This window comes from Aquarana catesbeiana, linkage group LG07, assembly GCF_042186555.1.
Source record: "Aquarana catesbeiana isolate 2022-GZ linkage group LG07, ASM4218655v1, whole genome shotgun sequence".
Taxonomy (NCBI): domain Eukaryota; kingdom Metazoa; phylum Chordata; class Amphibia; order Anura; family Ranidae; genus Aquarana; species Aquarana catesbeiana.
The window spans coordinates 168,068,711-168,090,019 of record NC_133330.1 but is presented as its reverse complement, the minus strand read 5'-3'; the positions used below and the strand labels follow the sequence as shown (position 1 = coordinate 168,090,019).

At 42.3% G+C, this 21,309-nt stretch overlaps 1 long non-coding RNA gene across 1 annotated transcript in view; it reads right to left on the bottom strand.

Moving 5' to 3' along the window:
• Window positions 1-777: 777 nt before the first annotated feature.
• Window positions 778-21,309, bottom strand: part of LOC141103354 (uncharacterized) — a 68,015-nt gene continuing 47,483 nt past the window's right edge. Inside the window, exons 2-3 of the long non-coding RNA XR_012235307.1 lie at window positions 7,887-7,973; window positions 778-1,580 (exon numbers count right to left, since the gene is read on the bottom strand). This is a non-coding gene — a long non-coding RNA (uncharacterized lncRNA). The remainder of the gene's footprint in view (window positions 1,581-7,886; window positions 7,974-21,309) is intronic.

Genomic DNA, 21,309 nt, shown 5'->3' with positions numbered 1-21,309 from the left:
CGGGATATGCTATGGTCCAACTGCCGAATACTGTCTTCGAGGCCAATCCAATACCCTATCAGTCTGCACAAGCTGCTGAACTGATAGCATTAACCCGTGCATGCCAGCTGTTTGCAGGAAAAGAGGTAAACATTTACACTGATTCCAGATATCCTCATGATGTGGTCTGAGATGGTGTAATATGGCTTCGCAGAGGATATGTGGTAGCAGATGGAAAGAGCATTTCACATTCTGGCTTAGTCACAGCATTGCTAGATGCAATTCATTTGCCTTCAAAACTAGCTATCATGCACTGTAAGGCACATACAGGCCAAATGACTGATATAGCCAAAGGGAATGCATTAGCTGATAGAATCGCCAAAGAAGCTGCATCTACACAAAAGGCAAACATTCAAATGCCCATGCTAACACCTCAGCCATGTTCCCTGAAAGAGACACATTGGCTCATGGACCTGCAGGCTTTTGCCACCCCTGATGATATTGCGCAATGGAACTGTGATGGAATAGTGCAAAAGGATCCTAAAACAGGATTAATCTACCAAGAGGGGAGACCGTGTATTCCTGTTGCTAGTGCCCCTCTGTTTATTGCACAATAACATGGACTGGGTCACAGGGGCTGGCAGGCCACATGTGAACTCCTAGATGCAGATTTTTTCATTGCAGGACTACCTAATCTAGTCAAAGCTTTTGCACGGACATGTGTCACTTGCATTAGGACCAATCCAACAAACCCACAGAAATCAAAACATGAACATCTTGATTACCCAACAACACCGTTTACCCATTTACAGATAGACTTTACACATATGCCCAAAGAAGGAAAGAAACAACAATACCTTTTGGTCATAGTGGACATGATGTCACGATGGCCAGAAATCACCAACAATGAAAATACACAGACTGTGGTGAAGATCCTCACACAGGCAATTATTCCTAGACGGGGATGTCCATTACAAATAAATTCAGACAATGGCCCAGCCTTCACAACTAAAATCTGCCAAGATCTTGTAAATGTACTAAAAATAGACTGGAAATTTCACCTCCCCTACCATCCACAGAGTTCAGGGATTGTAGAAAGAATGAATATAACAATTAAAGACAGCATAAGGAAAGATATGGGTGGGAATTTTGGCAAATGGAGAAAAGTTCTTCCAGTTGTATTAGCTGAAATCAGAATGACCCCTCACAGTGTGACTGGTTATTCCCCCTTTGAGGTACTCATGGGTAGGCCATTCACGACACCGTGGGCTAGTCATCCTTTGATGGTGTAGGAAGGTGATTTGGAACAGATACAGGAGGAATATGTAAAAAAACTTATTGAAACTCTTGATATTGTTGAAAGAAGAGTCGCTCGCACCTCTCCTTCTTCTTCACAGGTACCAACCCACCCGTTCCAGGTCGGTGATCAAGTTGTGGTCCAGAGGCTTCAGAAGGGTCGAATGCCACAAGAGGTTCCATTCGGACCATTGACCAAAGTGGTAGCTGTCACCAGGACCGCCATCCTTACCGAGGAAAGTCCTACCTGGATCCATGCCAGCAGGATAAAGAAGGTTGATCTAAACCCAGGAATTGAAGAAAGGCTGAAAAGAGGCGAAGCAGGTGTTTTAAGACCTCAAAAGACAAGCATAGGAATAAAGGACAGTGATTTCGCTCATTTCTACTTCTGATCTTTGTCCCAGTGTGGATAATAACTAACTGTATCTATCATCCTGATGACTTAGGAGCCTTGAAACTCATATGTGGTAAAATCGAAGTACACACCAACCATACTGACTTTCATCCCAGAGATCACAGTAAAAGATGTCTCTAATGAAATGATCAAAGAAACGTGTTTTTCTGGAAAAATGTTACTGTTAAAATTTAAATATGCTTATGCTAGAAAGTCAGGATATGAAAAATACTGGATTTGTAGTACGTTACACCCAGAAACTGCTAAGATCCCACTTTTAGCTGTCCCTCTAAACCTCAAGTCATTATTGAAATATACTCTAGTCTTAAGTATTAAGAATGTCTCAGAAGGTTACCGCAATTAGAGTATTATGTTTTACACTTTACGAATGACACATGAACCCGAGTGGTGTGTTCAGTTAGGCAATGCATCCAAAGGAATAGGTATGTGCTCCAAGTCAGTATTTAACATTTCAAAGGGTATTCCTAATAATTTTACACATACAGGTCAGATATGTAGTTACAAAAATCAATCCCTTAACGACACCATTAGTGAACTTACTACATATAAGGATACAACCTCTGGGAAACTTGTGGGTAAACTTGTTAGTGCTGTGCTTGAGGCTGGAGCTGAGCCCCAGCGTAGTTCTCTAAGAAGTTTTTCATTGGGAAACAATACATACATATGCTGTGGTAAAATTTGTTACCCATGGATCCCCGCAGGAGTGAAAGGATGGTGTTATTTAGCACAGTTAGTACCAGTCATGTCAGCCCTAGGCCAGAATCAGGAACATCACATACAAGTTACTTCAAGTCCAGTACATAGGTTAACTTATAAATACAAGAGAGAAAACCCACCTATGTTTTCTGCCTTGGATAAGATATGGACATGGTTTCCATCCTGGATAGGATGGGGCATAACCATGATGGACAAATTAAATAACTACACTAGTCTAATAAATGATGTTATGGAAAAAAACTCCCAAGATATAGAACTACTGAATAACGAGCTCAAAGCAATTAGAAGACAACTAGAGTTACACAAATTAGCTATTGAAAGGATGAGTGCAGCTCTAACAGGTTTATGTGAAATGACCCAGGATTATGAATGTTGTACATGGATTCATAATACCAGCTTGGAAATCCCAGACTATTATGACATTATTAATTAACACCGAACACAGGTAAATGAATTAATGAAACAAGCAAGGAACATAGGTAATTATGGATGGAACCCCTTTTCTAGTTTGGGTTTAGGTGGAATGTTTTCATGGTTAAAGAACATAGTAATTATGTTTATCGTAGTACTATTGCAAGGATTGATAGGCTACCTGATTTTCAAGCTTATTTTACTCTGTATTAGCAAATGCACTACACCAGACCAACCTTGTCACGCATATACACAATATCTGCAGCTTTATGTAAACGAATACACCAAACGTAGAAAGAACCATAGATTTCAGGAGGCTGCGGATCTGTAGAAAGTCATATTTATGACTTAAGAGGGGGTTGAAAGGTTATGTTAATGCCTCCATCTTGCTTTCTGTCAGCCATCTTAAATAGTATGTACAGTTTGAGTATCTCTTTAGCTTTCCTGAGAAGTCTGTAATCAGCATGAATTCTTTCAAATGAATTGTTTCTCACACTCTTTTCTCTTTCCCATGTTCTTTTATCTCCCCCCCCCCCCCCATTACCTTGTATCCAGCAGCTTGGGAACAGAAGTACAATGACTATTTGTCTTATTGTAGTTGCCTTGATATCTACTGCGCATGTTTTTAACTATGAAACTTCTGATAACACAATACAACCAGTTTTTAGAGGGTAACGCCATGTGAGTGTCTTTTCTTCATTCTCTAAAAGCTGATTCCAGATATCTGAAATTACATGGTACATCGGATCTGAGGTCTGAGAGGTTAAAAGGGGACCCCCCCAAGACACAGCATTAGCCTTATTAATGCCCTCATGGAAATAATATAATGATGTACAACAAATGACTCATATGTTTTGTTTAATTTGAATCCTAATAATTAAAGCGAGTCCATCAAACAGTCTGCATATGGGAACAGAGATAAGATAGGGAGTGTTTGGGCACCTTAGGCGAGGGGGCAAGCACAACCAACTAACCTTTTCATTTTAGGGACAAATTCTTCTGTACAAATTTCATTAACTACGCAAAGTGTGTCACAGTGTCCCATTGATAGCTGGGCGTGGTGAATGGTAGGTGTTCCTAAAGGGCATGATTTATTGTGATACACCTTCATTTGTGACTGTTGGTTTTTAGTCACCTGGGAACCATAAATTAAGTTCGTACTGTTAGACTTTTGTCTGCCAAGTTCTGTGATCATAGGTCTGAGGAGGGAGCAGGTTGCTACATTATATAAACGCAAAGACAAATTGGGATTCTTTAAGAAAAAGTGGAAGGGTACCAATACTATCTTACAAACAGCCTGCTTTCACCCCTAAGGGCCATTCAGACACCAGCTGACCTCATGTGAAGATTGGAGACATGATCCTGAGAGCTTTCTGGAACCATTGTAGCCAGCATTTAGTGGCTACAACCCTGAAGCTGCATACAGGCTAAATTTACCTTGGTGTCCTGATGAGGTAGAGCATCTGTTTTTTCAGCGCTGAATCTATCTTCTGAAGATTCTTCTATCAGACAGCTTATGGCTGTCATACCAGACTACCAGATTCTAAATAATTACCCCAGCCAATGGTCACAGGCTTTCTTAGATCACCCAGATTCTTATTGTCTTTGTGTTGGCCCTGTTTCTCGATGTGATCCCAGTTACCATAGCAGCCACACCAAGTTCAGTGTATCCAGGTTGTTTAGACCTGCCTGCAAGTGTGGTGTCACATCACACCACTAGATGTGAAAATAACAGCAGTGGTCCCTTCCACTTCCCAGTACCTGACTAGACACCTTATCAACGGGTCAATGCTGAAAAACGCTGAAGCAGTCAGTATGGCTGTTCACTGAGCTGTAAGCTGTGTACTCTAAGGGACATTTTTCACTTTAGCTGTGGAATACCTTCTGCGGAAAGATCTTTGACTATGTGGCCCTTGTTACACTGGTTTAAACCATTTTCACTCCCATTGATTTATAGGCATCTGTTCTCACTTTAGGACCCCATTCATCTTACCGTGACACTGGGGTGTTTCATATAAGGTGGTCATGATTACATGGAGCCTGGTGACCTAGAACTTTTCCAAAGGTCAAGGTCCACCCTCATTGCCCATAGCAGCTTGCTATGTGGGGCACACAAAGAAGGGGAAGAGCCTGGAGCACTAGTGGGTTAAAACAAAAGAGGAGGATTGGGGCCGCTCTGTGCAAAACCCTTGCACAGAGTAGGAAAGTATGACATGTTTGTTATTCTAATAAAAAAAAATCTAAATTTAGTTTTAGGCTGGGTGGTAGTAAGCCCAAGCTAATAGTATAGTTCTTTTCACCTGTTTTTTTCCATAAGCTTCAGTTGGGCTGTGATTTCTCACTGTAACCAGTAGGTGTCACTGACCACAGTATGATTTCATAAACAAGACTGAGTTATGAATATTTATATTTCCTTCAGCCAATCCAGCAGGAGGTTTAGGCCACTGGTACATGCTGAGGGAGGATGTAAATATTGGAATAGGCCATGTGCTCTCTCTCCCCTGGGCTGAGGCTTGGGGAGGTTCTGCTGGAAGCAGTGTTAATTTAGTCAACTAAAACAACTAAAACATTTTAGTCAACTAAATGAATACTATTTTAGTTGACTAAATTACGACTAAAACTAAAACGGTTGAGATGACTAAAATACGACTAAAACTAAAAGCCATTTTAGTCAAAAGACTAAAATGAGACTAAAACTAAAATGCCATTTTAGTCCTAAGACTAAAATGAGACTAAAACTAAAATACCATTTTAGTCAAAAGACTATGACTAAAACTAAATTGCAATTACTGAAATGTACTGGAGATTTTAGTTGACTAAAATGTAGGACATTTTAGTCGACTAAAATATACTGGAGATTTAGTCGACTAAATATGACTAAAACTAAAACAATTGCAGAAGACTAAAATGGGACTAAAACTAAAATGCCATTTTAGTCCTAAGACTAAAATTAACACAGGCGATCAGCTGTTAGACCCAATAGCCTGTTTGGGGACTGACGTCTGCTGAACATGGTCCTGGAGCTGCCTTGCCTGGTGATTGAAAAAGTAACGACGTGCTCTGCGCTGAAGTGGTCCTGAAGTCGTCTTGCCTGGTGTGGAGGAAGCTGTGCCAAGTAGAAGATCCAAGGAAGGCCTGTTGCTGGAGAAAGCCAGGAAGAAGGCTGGTTTCTCGCAGGGCCTGGTGACTCACTTAAAGGATGCACTGAAATTGAGAATGTTCTTACAGTGTGGCTGGGTCGGCTTGAAGAGTTTGCAAGTGATCTGCATGGTATCTGGGACCCGTAACCCTCACCTTCTTAACCATTCTGCCATAACCCTCTAAAAAGATACATTTGCCACCCAGTATTCTGTCTCAGTCCCCCATTTTTAGCCAGGGACTCAGCCCTAAGGTGAAAGCTTACTTACCCCATGCCTCTGGAGATGCTAACCTGCCCTTGGGGGGGTCTGGGGGTGCTACACGAATATTGACTGGGAACCTCCTGATGAAATGAAATTTACTGACATGACATCAAAATTTCTGTAGGGGGTCTCTGGTCCCCCCCCCCCCCGCCCTTAAACAAGAATCTACAGAGCTCCCCTTTACATCACAGTCCACAAAGTTCTCCCTTACATCAGAGTCCACAGAGCTCCTCTTTACATCAGAGTCCATAGGGGTCCCCCTTACAGTGTAAGGGGGAACTCTGTGAACCCTAATGTAAAGAGGAACACTGTGGACCTTTATGTAAAGGGAAATGCCGCAAACTGTGCTGTAAAGGGCAACTCTGATGTAAAGGGGTCTCTGGTCACAAGAGCCCCCCCCCTGCACAAAAGTCCACAGGGGTCCCCCTTACATTAGAGTCTGCAGCAGGAGAAACTGTGCAGACCCTAATGTAAAGGGGAACTCCAATAATAGAGGGGAACACTACAGACTATGGTGTGGGGGGGGGGGATGCTGCAGACTCTGGTGTAAAGGGGAACTCTGAAGTAAGGTGGTCTCTGATCACAAGAGCCCTCCCTTACATCAGAGTCCACAGCGTTCCCCTTTACATCAGAGTTCCCACTTCCATCAGGGTCTGCAGCGTTCCTCTTTACATCAGAGTTCTCCTTTACATCAGGGTCTGCAGAGTTCCCCATTTTACTCTAAGGGGGAATCCTGCAGACTCGGATGTGAAAAATTCTGAGGACACTGATTTAACATGGAATGCCGCTAACTCTCTGATGTGGGTGAGGGGGGACTCTGGTGACCAGAGACTACCTTCCGTTGAGTGAGTACATTAAGGTAAGGGGGGGGTTACTGATATACAGGGGAACCTTTATATCAGTGTCCCCCCTTACCTTAGTGTATTCACTCCCCCCTTACATAAGTGACCCCCCTCCCCTTTCACAGACTGTGTGGCCTGGCTGGAAGCGCTGTCACTGACTTCCTACATAATGCTCGCTGTTGCTCATGTGCGCACTGTGCAGGGCAGGCTTAGTCAGACGGTTGCGGTCCTCTAGTTTGATCCTTTTCTTCAACCCTTGCTAGTGACAGTCCCAGGTCCCGTCCTAGGTGATGTTCACGCACTCTCCCTCCCCCTCCAGTCCTTTCTGTAATTTATAAAAGGCCCCAAGCTGCATCATGATGTCACAGCACACCTGCCCCAACCCACTTGAGGCCCCGAGCTTGCCCAAGCCTGAGCCCAAACCCAGTCATATTTTTTACGAGCAGCCGCCGTCTGTAATGGACATTTACGGACTGTCCGTAAATTTACAGATGGTTGGCAACCCAGATTGGGATTATGATTTAAGATTCTGAAACATGAATTGAGTGACAATGGAGCAGGGGTCATTAGTATCAGTGGCTAGGGGGGGATAGACCAGCTAGAAACCCACTACATCACAGCCCATATTTGATATTACTCCAAAAATAGGCAATGATGTCATACTCAGCTGTCTCCCCAGATTTCCCTAACCCATTTAAAACCACAAGGCTGCTGGGATTTTTTTTAAATACCGCTACAACCTGGAAGGTAAATATTAGTAAAATTAGTAATAAAAACATTTGTTAATTCTATGTCATGTTTATTTTAATTTCACTTGAAACTTACCCAAAGGACCCTTAAAACCAGTTTACCAAGGTGGGACCACCACTTTCTCACACCAAACACAGGTTCACTACATTCTGGATGGTGATGCTAAGAGAGAAAATAAAATAAAATTTTAGAAAACCACACAAAAAAAGAGGAAAGATGGGTGTAATATTATTGCCTCTATGGTGCAAATTTGAATTTATGCAATGGCACAAAACCATAGTGAATATATAATGGAAAAAAATAGCGTGTCTAATGCCGCGTACACACTATCGGATTTTCCGACAACAAAACCGTGGATTTTTGTTCGAAGGATGTTGGCTCAAACTTGTCTTGCATACACATGGTCGCAACAAATGTTAGCCAAAAATTCAGAACGTGAGAACGCAGTGATGTACAACACGTACGACGAGCCGAGAAAAAGGAAGTTCAATAGAAAGTGCGGCTCTTTCTGCTTGATTCGGAGCATGCGTGAACTTTTGTGCGACGGACTTGTGTACACACGATTGGACTTTCCGACAACAAGTTTTGTTGGCGGAAAAATTTGAGAACCTGCTACCAAACATTTGTTGGCGGAAATTTCGACAGCAAATGTTCGATGGAGCATACACACGGTCGGACTTTCCGACAACAAGCTCACATCGAACATTTCCCGTCAGAGAATCCGACCGCGTGTACGCGGCATTACAGTTGATGAGGTTGTGAATGACCATAGGTTAATGGTATACACAGCCATGTAATGGCACTTGTGGAGAATATAACTGTCTGTGTGCAGAGGAGGAAGGAGGTTGCTCTCAACGCTTGGGGGGGTGGGGGGTGGGGGGACATCTTAGGATTGCTCTGAGAACATAAGGGTGGTAAGAACAACTTGGCATTTGAAGAAAAAAGCCCAGAGTTAGCTCATATAGCAGAGGCGCCTGTTGGTAGGTAATATAATGGTTGTGTTGAAGGCCATTAGTATTAGGAAAGGGAATCAAACCAATACTGATCATTTTGATAAAGCAATACATATTGAAACACAAAAGACATGTTTTGTGACTATCAGTCACTACTTCAGATTGATAGTGTGACACAGATTCTACAACAAACAAATAAAGATGCAATCAAAATGCCAAATGTAAATTAAAAGGTATATCAAGTAAATACATTTGAAAAAAAACTGTTATCAAATATTTAAAAGAAAGTAATTTTAGAGTATATTACAAGAGAGACTGTGGGACTTTAAATGAGGTCCATGACCATGGGGTCAAGGTATCTCCATCCCTGCTTCAAATGAGAAACTGAATAAAGGGTTGGGACTTTGAATGAAGCATGCACAATAAAATAAATAATTGTTCGTATCCAATTTATTGCATATAAATAAATATAAACAAGACACACAACACTATGAGTCTTGTAATGCATTTCATATAAACATATAAAATCAGAGTATATATATACACACATATACATGCAAGGCACAATATACCATGATGGTTAAATGTAAGTGACTTAAAAAACATGAAATATCAGGATAAAAAGTAGGTATCTAGTGTGGCCATGGATAGGCAAATGTTACACGTATCTGGATGCGACTGTGAGTAAAGGATGCATGGGTATAGCATCCGTAGCTCGACGCGTTTCGTGGTTGGTAACCACTCATCAGGAGAAATTGTGGCCAAAGCCTAAAAGATAATAAGTATTGGGTCAGACTGAATGTACAGATAAGCATATAAATTAAGTTGGGGGGGTAGTAGAACATCCTCCCATACTCACAGAACCACCCATGGGACTTGGGTGTGGCAGGATCACCAATGGTGGGCCAGGGTCAAACAGACAGCACGGGAGCTGAGGCAGCACATGGAGGCATGGCATCCGGGAACAGAAAAGATGGAATGCTGATGCAATGGGGTTGGAACATGACCAAACCATCCATGATGTTAAAGGATAGATTGTCCCAAAAATCTATATAGCAAAAAATAAAAATAAAAAATGAGAAATGAATAATAAGAAAAGGATGAAAAATGAAAAACGAAAAACACTGCAAAGGATGAAAAGATGAAAAAATGGAGGGAGCAAAGAACAGTGCCACCAACCAAGTTCCTTGGTTGGTGGCTGTGCGATGGAGGGTTTTTTGGCGCCAAGCGTCAGGCGAACCTTGCCCGGCTATTGGTGCCTTTTTCTCCTCCCACCAGCCGGCGTGATGTTGGTGGCACATCATTGGCTGGAGTGGAGTATTAGATTCTCCGCCCTGGGAACAGAACCTGCTTTGGGTTCACATGGCCAACACAGGCACGTCAGGCTCTCACACATTTGGATTTCAGGTAAACCCTCCCTGGTTGGTGGCACTGTTCTTTGCCCCCTCTGTTTTTTCATCTTTTCAACCTTTGCAGTGTTTTTCGTTGTTCATCCTTTTCTTATTATTCATTTCTCATTTTTATTTTTATTTTTTGCTATATAGATTTTTGGGACCATCTATCCTTTAACATCATGGATGGTTTGGTCATGTTCCAACCCCATTGCCTCAGCATTCCATCTTTTCTGTTCCCGGATGCCATGCCTCCATGTGCCGCCTCAGCTCCTGTGCTGTCTGTTTGACCCTGGCCCACCATTGGTGATCCTGCCACACCCGAGTCCCATGGGTGGTTCTGTGAGTATGGGAGGATGTTCTACTACCCCCCTCAACTTCATTTATATGCTTATCTGTACATTCAGTCTGACCCAATACTTATTATCTTTTAGGCTTTGGCCACAATTGCTCCTGATGAGTGGTTACCAACCACGAAACGCGTCGAGCTACAGATGCTATACCCATGCATCCTTTACTCACAGTCACATCCAGATACGTGTAACATTTGCCTATCCATGGCCAGACTAGATACCTACTTTTTATCCTGATATTTCATGTTTTTTAAGTCACTTACATTTAACCATCATGGTATATTGTGCCTTGCATGTATATGTGTGTATATATATGAATTGATTTTATATGTTTATATGAAATGCATTACAAGACTCATAGTGTTGTGTGTCTTGTTTATATTTATTTATATGCAATAAATTGGATACGAACAATTATTTATTTTATTGTGCATGCTTCATTCAAAGTCCCAACACTTTATTCAGTAATTTTAGAGTATTCCAAAACCCTCTTCCTAAGCCGTCATGCAGTGTAATGTATTGAAGTCACAGTTTCCTATATGAGCAAATCTGCCCTGGGGACCAGAAATAATTTTTCCTTGCTGGTTATCTTCTTTGACACGGGTTTCCTCACAACCCCCGTGAGTTCTTCTGACTCTGGAGCCTATGAGAGAGTACTTAGGCCTCTGGCAGTGTTGCCTCCACCAACAGAAGATGTCCTCATCACTGCCTCCCCATCAGGTAAGGACCCCATTAGGTAAAGAGAAGAACAACAAAGGTTTGGCACCTGAAGTGGCTTCAGGTAGGTAAAATGAGTATTTGGATAGTTTTTTCATACCAGCGGTTAGTTTGGTTGGGGGTGGGAGGGGTTGTTAGAATCCTGGAGTTGAGATTGAAATAAACTAGAAGCATATTCATACATGACTAGGATCCATATGAAATAATAAATGTAAAAAAATGTAAAGAAATATATGGTGTATCTGAATTTTGCAAAAGCATTTGACACAGTTCCATAAACGTTTACTGTACAAAATAAGGTCCGTTTGCATGGACCATAGGGTGAGTACATGGATTGAAACCTGGCTACAAGGGCAAGTTCAGAGGGTAGTGATAAATGGGGAATACTCGGAATGGTCAGGGGTGGGTAGTGGGGTCCCCCAGGGTTCTGTGCTGGGACCAATCCTATTTAATTTGTTCGTAAACGACCTGGAGGATGAGGTAAACAGTTCAATCTCTGTATTTGCGGACGATAATAAGCTAAGCAGGGCAATAACGTCTCCGCAAGATGTGGAAACCTTGCAAAAAGATCTGAACAAATTAATTGACTGGGCAACTACATGGAAAATGAGGTTTAATGTAGAAAAAGGTAAAATAATGCATTTGGGTGGCAAAAATATGAATGTAATCTATACACTGGGGGAGAACCTCTGGGGGAATCTAGGATGGAAAAGGACCTGGGGGTCCTAGTAGATGATAGGCTCAGCAATGGCATGCAATTCCAAGCTGCTGCTTACAAAACAAACAGAATATTGACATGCACTAAAAAGGGGATTAATTCCAGAGATAAAATGATAATTCTCCCGCTCTACAAGACTCTGGTCCAGCCGCACCTAGAGTATGCTGTCCGGTTCTGGGCACCAGTCCTCAGGAAGGATGTACTGGAAATGGAGCGAGTACAAAGAAGGGCAACAAAGCTAATAAAGGGTCTGGAGGATATTAGTTATGAGGAAAGGTTGCGAGCACTGAACTTATTCTCTCTGGAGAAGAGACGCTTGAGAGGGGATATGATTTCAATATACAAATACCGTACTGGTGACCCCACAATAGGGATAAAACTTTTTCGCTGAAGGGAGTTTAACCACCTCAATACAGTGCACTTTCACCCCCTTCCTGCCCAAGCTGTTTTTCAGCTTTCAGCGCTGTCGCATTTTGAATGACAATTGCGCGGTCATGCTACACTGCACCCTAATGAAATTTTTATAATTTTTTCCCCACAAATAGAGTTTTCTTTTGGTTGTATTTGATCACCTCAGCGGTTTTTATTTATTGCTTTATAAATAAAAGAGGAGTGACAAGTTTGAAAAAACACAATATTTTTTACATTTTGCTATAATAAATATCCATTTTTTTTTTTTTAAACAAATTTTTCCCTCAGTTTAGGCCGATATGTATTCTTCTACATATTTTTGGTAAAAAAAAAATTGCAATAAGCGTATATTGATTGGTTTGCGCAAAAGTTATAGCGTCTACAAAATATGGGATAGATTTATAGCATTTTTATTTATTTTTTTTTACTCGTCATGGTGGCGATCTGCGATTTTTATTGTGACTGTGATATTGAGGAGGACATATCGGACACTTTTGACACATTTTTGGGACCATTCACATTTATACAGCAATCCGTGCTATAAAAATGCATTGATTACTGTGTAAATGTGACTGGCAGGGAAGGGGTTAACACTAGGGGGTGATCGAGGGGTTAATGTGTGTCCTAGGGAGGTGATTCTAACTGTGGGGGGAGGGGACTGACTGGGGGAGGTGACCGATCAGTGTCCCTATGTACAAGGGACACACCATCGGTCTCCTCTCCTCTGACAGGACGTGGATCTGTGTGTTTACATACACAGACCCACGGTCCTGCTCGGTTGCTGGGCAATCGCGGGTGCCCGGCGGACATCACGGCCGCCGGCCACGCGCATCGGGTCCCCAGTGAAGCTGCGGGCGCGCGCGCACCCCCTAGTGGCTCGGGAATCGATCACGTCATATGACGTCAGCCCAGAACGAGCGCTGCCTCGTCCCACCGTCATATGACAGTGGGCAGGCAGATAGTGGTTAACAAGACTCTTGGCCACTCATTAAACCTAGAAGAAAAAAGGTTTAACCTTAAACTACGTAGAGGGTTCTTTACTGTAAGAGCGGCAAGGATGTGGAATTCCCTTCCACAGGAGGTGGTCTGTGCGGGAGGGCATCCAAAGTTTCAAGAAACTATTAGATAAGCACCTGAACGACCTCAACGTACAGGGATATACAATGTAATACTGACATATAATCACAAACATGTTGGACTTGATGGACTTGTGTCTTTTTTCAACCTCACCTACTATGTAACTATATTTAAGTTTTACAATAATAAAGAAATAAAGAAATATGTAAGATTTACAATAAATTAGTAATATAGGTAATAATAATAATAATTAAGTAACACAGGTTCAACACTCTCTATGGACAATTACTGCATTTTCAAGCAGGCAAATATTATTATAAATATTATTCTTATCACCTTATTGATTACAAATATATTCATTATTTATTTACAAACAAACACATTTTAAAGCAACAAGCTGTTAGAATAGTATTATTTTTACTGATGGTTACTATTAATTCTTTTTTAGAATAAGTAAGTATTAAAATAGCATACATTAATACAGTCATAAATGCCGGAGACCGTTAGAAATGTTTGTCATTCCTCCTTGCATTCCTCTGGCAATGTAAGAGTTAAAAAAAATCCTTGGAGCCATCTGATAATGTGCGTTGCAGATGCACTGCTGTGAGAGCAGCCAATCAATATACATCACTGCATTGGGACTGGAGCATTCTTTTAAAGCCAGTGGGGCAGTCACAGGGACCAATATAGAAATAGCTCACATGCTTTTAATTCTTCAGCCACTTCAGTCCTAGCTTTTAACTTGACAGTTGGAAAAGTGATCCTAGCAGTCGTGCAGGCTACTGTAACACTTGCCATGAGCAATTAAGAGCTTGGTAGTAGTTCCAGAACTAAGATTTTCTTTTTTAAACATGTTAGGCCAGAGTTGTGCTTAAAAACAGTCATACAGAAAAATGTTCTGCAGCAAAAGATGACAGAACTGACAGTTCATATAGCAATGGACAAGCAGGTATAAGGTCCTTGTTCAGGCACCTACTTTTATAGGGTAACAACGCTTTATCCCTGTCTCCCAGGTGCTCTCCTGCATTATCATCCTTTTATGTACGCTTTCAGGTTGAGACTACTAGTGACCATGGAAATGATTATTGCACATGCACACTCCATGGCATGTCACTGAACAAAGACATGAAGCAGCCATTGGGAGCCAGTGTACATCAGAAAGTGGCTGCAAAAAGGCCACAGCTCATCAGCAGTACTAAGACAAAGATGGAGAGGTGAAAGCAAGATACTGTAGACACACAGCAGCCATGCAAAAAGGCTGCAAGTGATCAGAAGCAGTGATCATGTAACACTCTCGCCTAGCAGTAAAAAGGGTCACTGTTTTGAATCCCAACCTCAACACTACCTGCCTGGAGTTTGCATGTTCTCCCTGTGCCTGCGTGGGTTTCCTCCGGGTACTCCGGTTTCCTCCCACACTCCAAAGACATGCTGGTAGGTTTATTGGCTTCTGTCTAAATTGGCCCTAGTATATCATAGCTCCCAACTGTCCTTGATTTGGAGGGATTTTTGGCAATGTCCCCCTGTCCCTCTTTGCCCCTCATTTGTCCCTCATTTTGGTCTGATCCATATAGTTGCATCTAAAATGCACTTTTTATCTTTCAAAATTGTTTCCCAATGCTAAACCTTTCATCCAATTTCTAAATTGCTGCATTTGTAAATTTAAAAGCCAACAAAGGAATAGGATTTAATTAACCTTTTTTTTGATTAATTCTCCTTTAAGGGGGTGTGCCAGGGGGCGTGTCCTATGCCTACATATGTTTGCAAGTAGGTGTCCCTCATTCCCATCTCAAAACGTTGGGAGGTATGGTATATGAATGTGAGTTAGGGATCTTAGATTGTAAGCTCCTTGAGGGTAGGGACCGATGTGAATGTACAATGTATATGTAAAGCCCTGCGTAAATCGACGGTGCTATATAAGTACCTTAAATAATAATAATAATATATATACACTACATTGTCAAAAGTATTGGACAGCCTTCCCAGAAGATTTGAAGTTGTTATAGCTGCAACATAAATATTGAACCCTACGGACTAATAGGGCGTACACACGGTCGGACTTTGTTCGGACATTCCGACAACAAAATCCTAGGATTTTTTCCGACGGATGTTGGCTCAAACTTTTTTTGTCTACACACGGTCGCACAAAGTTGTCGGAATTTCTGATCGCCAACCACGAGGTCACGTACACCACGTACGACGAGACTAGAAAAGGCCGGTTCAGAACCAAGCGCGGCACCCTTTGGGCTCCTTTTGCTAATCTCGTGTTAGTAAAAGTTTGGTGAGAGACGATTCGCGCTTTTTCAGACTCGTGGCTTTCAGATCGTTTTCTGCCGTTCAGTTTGTGCTTGTGGGTTTGTATCTGCTCTTCAGTGCGTGCAAGCAAGTTCCACGTGACTTTAAGTAGTCATTGTATTCTTGTTCGTTCGTTACTGGTTTTCAGGTCGCTCTTCACAGGCCTTGCTGTTCTTCAGTGCGTTCTGTTACTTCGTTCTGAGCAGCCAACCGCTTTCTAGCCATGTTTCGTATGCGTACTCCTCGTAGAGTTCGTGCTGTGTGGGGGCTTGGTGTTGGGGTCTTGACCTTGACACAAGTCCAGTCCATGAACAGGGTGGGGAGGAGTTCATGGACCAAGAATTGGTTGCTTCAGCGTGAGCAGTTCTCTCATATGCCTTTGCTCCGTGAGATCCGTGAGAACAATCCTGATGATTTCAGGAACTTTCTCAGGATGACGGACCCCGTTTGTTGGCTTCGCTGACCCCCTATATCAGCAGGCAGGATACCTGCATGAGGCAAGCCATCACTCCGGAGCAGAGGTTGGTCGCTACCCTGCGGTATTTGGCAACAGGGAGAAGTCTGCAGGACTTGAAGTTCTCGACAGGCATCTCCCCCCAGGCTCTGGGTATCATCATCCCAGAGACCTGATCTGCCATCATACAGGTCCTGCAGAAGGAGTATATGAAGGTAAGATTTTTATCCTTTTATATCACATTTTATTGTATTGAATGTTTGCTAATATATTGTATTTCTTTCCTCATTCCCTAATTACCATGATTGTAATATGCTGTGAATGTCCCCTTTGTTCTCATGCATGCTGGATTTTTATGTAATTATTATTTTAGGTCCTTCATACATATTTGCCCTTCACTAACCTCCCCAGCATGGTGTCTCCTGGCCCTATATTCACCTCATGTAGTCACTTAACAATGTATTTTATCAGCTCCATAGTAGTGCTTTACCCCAAACACCCCCTAAAATGTTTGGAAATGTTATTTTTGATTTAAATTCAGGCAGAGTGGCAGAGGCTTTTTTTTTGTGGTGTCCCCAAATAATTTTTAGTAACCCTCCCTCCCCCAACTGCTAAGTCAGCTGATCCCAATTCTCTATCTATCCTCAATCATCTATCTGCTGACTTTGCCAAACCCATACACACTATACCCACCTCTTTACTGGTCAGATTTATGGATGAATTCCCCAAAGCATGTAGTGCAAGGGCCTGCCTGTATACTTTCAAATGGTACTGTTTAAATTTTTTGTATCCTATTATTATCTTGACAGGTAATAGCAGAATGCCCAAATGTCCTCAAATGTGTACAGTGTGTATTTATATCTTTGTATTATGACACTTCTTACCTGTCCAGTGGGCTGACAATAGTGTAACTAAGGAGGGGCTGTTCCAAGTAATACCCATTATTTAGGCATTCATCTCTCAATGAAGTGAAGAGGGTTACCTGTCCAAGATTTCCACACACCCCCTATAATGTTAGAAATGGCCCATGAGAGGGGGGGGAGGGGGAATATGATAGGTGTACCTTATACTTTGGCCTTGTTAAATTCCCCTTACTAAATGCTATCTGGAGGTTGCCCCATAATGTTTGTGTCTAATCTGCTTGCCATGTTTCTGTGAAAAAATAGTAATGTTTATTGTTTTTTCCTCAACAGTTTCCTTCCACGCCACAGGAATGGCAGACTGTGGCCTCCCACTTTGCCCAGCGGTGGGACTTTCCTAACTGTGGAGGGGCAATTGATGGGAAACACGTCCACATCGTCCCACCACCCAACTCGGGGTCGTACTATTATAATTACAAGGGGTTCAATAGTATAGTGATGTTGGCGGTGGTGTCGGCTAATTACGACTTCTTGTATGTGGACGTGGGGAAGAATGGCCGGATGTCCGATGGTGGAGTCATCACCCAGACGGAGTTCTACAGGCGTCTCCAGAATGGCAGCTTGGACTTGCCAGCTCCAGAGGACAATGTTGAAGGACTCCCATTTGTGTTCGTTGCTGATGAAGCGTTTGCGCTGGGGGACCACCAGATGCGGCCATTCCCAATGAGGACCCTCACCCCGGAACAGAGGGTTTTTAATTACCGGCTGGCCAGAGCCCGAAGAGTGGTGGAGAACACATTTGGAATCCGCCTATTTATGACACCCATCCATATGGCGGAGTATAAACTGAACCATATTATACTTGCGTGCTGTGTTCTCCATAACTTTTTAAGGAAACATTCGGCCAACTATGCTGGCTCAGTTGGGCCTGAGGCCGGAATGATACATGAAACCAGACTGACGGCGCTTGAAAGCGGCCGTCCTGGCTTGCCCTCCCTGAGTGCCCGAGATGTCCGGTTACGCTACCTGGAGTTCTTTGCGGGTAGGGGGGCTATCAATATGCCAGACAATCTGTGAAGCCTTTTTATACTAAAAAAAAAAAATTCTTTGTGGACATTTACTGCTTGTGTTTGTTTTAGCTGACCCTGACAGAAATGTTTTGAGTGCAGAAAATGGCGTGATTGTGTAACCTTATACAAAAGCACTGTTGGCTGTTATTTACTAAATGCAAAAACACATTTCACTACAAGTGCACTTGCAACTGCACTGAAACTGCACTTGTAGTGCAAAGTGGATTTGCCCTTAGGAAATAACCCCCATTTTCTCATAAAACAACAATTACATCACCCCAAACGTGTTGTAGCGTTGAGACAATAATCCACACATTCTTGATTAACAATCTTTTTAATACCTGCACAATCACATGTGCATTTACCAAAGGTTTTTCAAACAAACCAACATGTTTGTTGTATAACAATTTTTTGTGGTGGCATTATCCAAAATCAAAATGTCCATTTTATAGAAAACAGGCCTGTGTAAAACCAACAAGAAAAGACACAAATCTTGAACTTACAAACGTCACACTTGGTCGAATTTGAAGGCAATATCAGACATGAGTATTTAGGAACTGTGTTTGATATTGCGTTCAGATGGGGGGAAATCACTCCTGGAAAAGCCAAATTTGGAAGATGCACACAAATTTCCCAATGTCAACATGTGCTAGCTGCTATCACGGGGGATCAAGGGATGTGTTTTGGGGGAGAAACCCCTTCCTCACCGCTACTTTATTATTGAGGAAGGGGTTGCACCTCCAAAACGCGTCCATTGATCTCCCGTGATGGCAGATAGCACATGTTGACACACTGTGTGCATCCTCCAAATTTGGCTTTGGGAAAAATCACAAAAACATTTAGCACATTGTAGCACACAAAAGAAGAAAGTGATTTGGAGGGGTTTTAAACTCGCCCCAAAACATCAATGATGTTTTTATATTTTGGAATAACATCATTGATGTTTTGCTTGATGATTTCCAATTGTAAATTACACCCCATGATCTCCCCGATCAGGATCTGGGCACTTTCGGATGTGAAAGGATCTGGATCCACAACATCACGATCATCTAAAAAGAGAGGAACCCCAAAATAAATTTGGTTTAAAAAAAATGCCGCCATCCATCTCTTATCTGAGCCTGTGGTTGCAGACACTCACCTGTTGTGGTGACTAGTTCCACCACGTCTTCATCCTCCTGCTCAGCTTGTGTTGGGGGGATTTCCCCTTCTTCCAGGGGGGGGGGGGCTCTGGTCTCCTCAGATGAGGGGTGTCCTCCGAGTCTTTTATCCCCTATGTAAAACAAAAATGGTATACTTAGCACACAGATATTTAATGTCAGAACTATAAATAGGAAACATTGCTTGGAAGTGAGGTACAATTGTCTATTTTAGCAGAGTTCCAAGATGTAGCTTTTTTAGTGTCCTTTGTCAACCTGTTTTGTACAAGCTTCAAGATGGAGACCCCCCTATAGTATACACTGGAGCACCTGTGTGGCCCCCCTAATAAAAATGGTGTTCTTTTGTCCCACACTAATGCTCCAGTGTCCAGATGTGAAAACAGCTGCTCAGTGTCCTCTCCTTACACAGAATCTAGTTTGCATTTCATTCTAGTAACAAAGCCATCCACACAACCCAATTCTTTGAAGACAAGGATAGGGCGTCAAAATTGTGGCCAAATGCATATAGGCTAAACAATGGTATTTTATAGTTGGAACGAAAAATGTTTGATCCGAACGAATAATGTGCCCATGAACATGAAAGTTGCCATTTTAAACTGTACAACAGTTCCTAAAAGCACATGGAGCAGCACGAATGTAATAAACACAAAAAGAATAGGAACACAGCACAACTACTTACTTTTTTGCAGCACTCTCCGGATCTTCCTGTACTGCTCATGTTCTCGTAATTTGAGGTCCGACCACCGGTTCCTGAGCTGATCTTTCGATCGTCGTATTCCGAAATTCCGGTGCAGACTCCTGACCACTTTCGCCATGATCTTGGTCTTTCTGATATTGGGGTTGGGGTAAGGTCCATACTTTCCATCATAGTCGGCCTTCTTCAGGATGTCCACCATCTCCAACATCTCCCCAAAGGACATATTTGAGTCCTTAAATCTCCTTCTGGATCGGGACGTTTCAGGCTCCGGCCTTTCCTCCTCCTCCTCCTGCTGCCACAACTCCACCACCACAGCCACCGCGTGGAAGGAGGCGTGGAAAGAAGACCAGAGAGTGATGACCCTGGGTTCAGTCTGGTCTGACAGAAGATGCAGTCTCTTGTATGACCACAGCCTGGGGACACAGATGTCATCTGCTGCTTTCCGGATCTCTGGGACTTCTGGACCAGACTGCCCTCCCTTAGATAAGGACTCCTCAGGCCACCAATTTGGCTTTCAAATTATTGATGTCTGCCCTGGGGGTCCAAGGCTTCGCCCACTTCTGCAGTTTCTCCAGCGTTGCCTCCCTCTTTGTTTAGTTGTGGCCCCTGAATAAAATTTTTTAGGTAAATTATACTCTCCTGTGTGTGTTTTCATCCAAAAAGGACAGTTTGTTGGTGAGGATTCAGGTACATTTCTAACATAAAATGTGAAATTAACAAGGGACAACAACACCAAACAATCTCCTACAGATTAAATAGAACAACATATCAATGTTGTTGTGGGAACTTGTCACAAAAAACACACACAAACATTTTCGGGAGTACAAATCAAAATCGCAAAAAAAATAAAAATAAAATACAAACACAAAAAAAGAATCTACATTAAAGCCAAAAAATATATAAAAAATATACCAAAAAATGTTGTCAGATGTGAGAAATCAAAATATATTGAGGGAATCACGATAAATAGTAACGAAATAAGTTTGTGAGAAGTGTGTGTGAATATGAGCAGCAAAACTACTTAATTCTTGTCACATTATAAAGAAGAAGAGAGTGCGCTGTATTAAACCATTTTGAACATTGCAGCGTGACGAAAGTGCTGTATCCATTGCGAACGCTAAGTTTACCAGAACGAGCTGTTCCGTCTTGGAATTTCTTCTGAGCATGCGTGGCACTTTGTGCGTCGGAACAGGCCACACACGGTTGGAATTGACGCAATCGGATTTTGTTGTCGGAAAATTTTATCTCCTGCTCTCCAACTTTGTGTGTCGGAAAATCCGATGGAAAATGTCCGATGGAGCCCACACACGGTCGGAATTTCCGACAACACGCTCCGATCGGACATTTT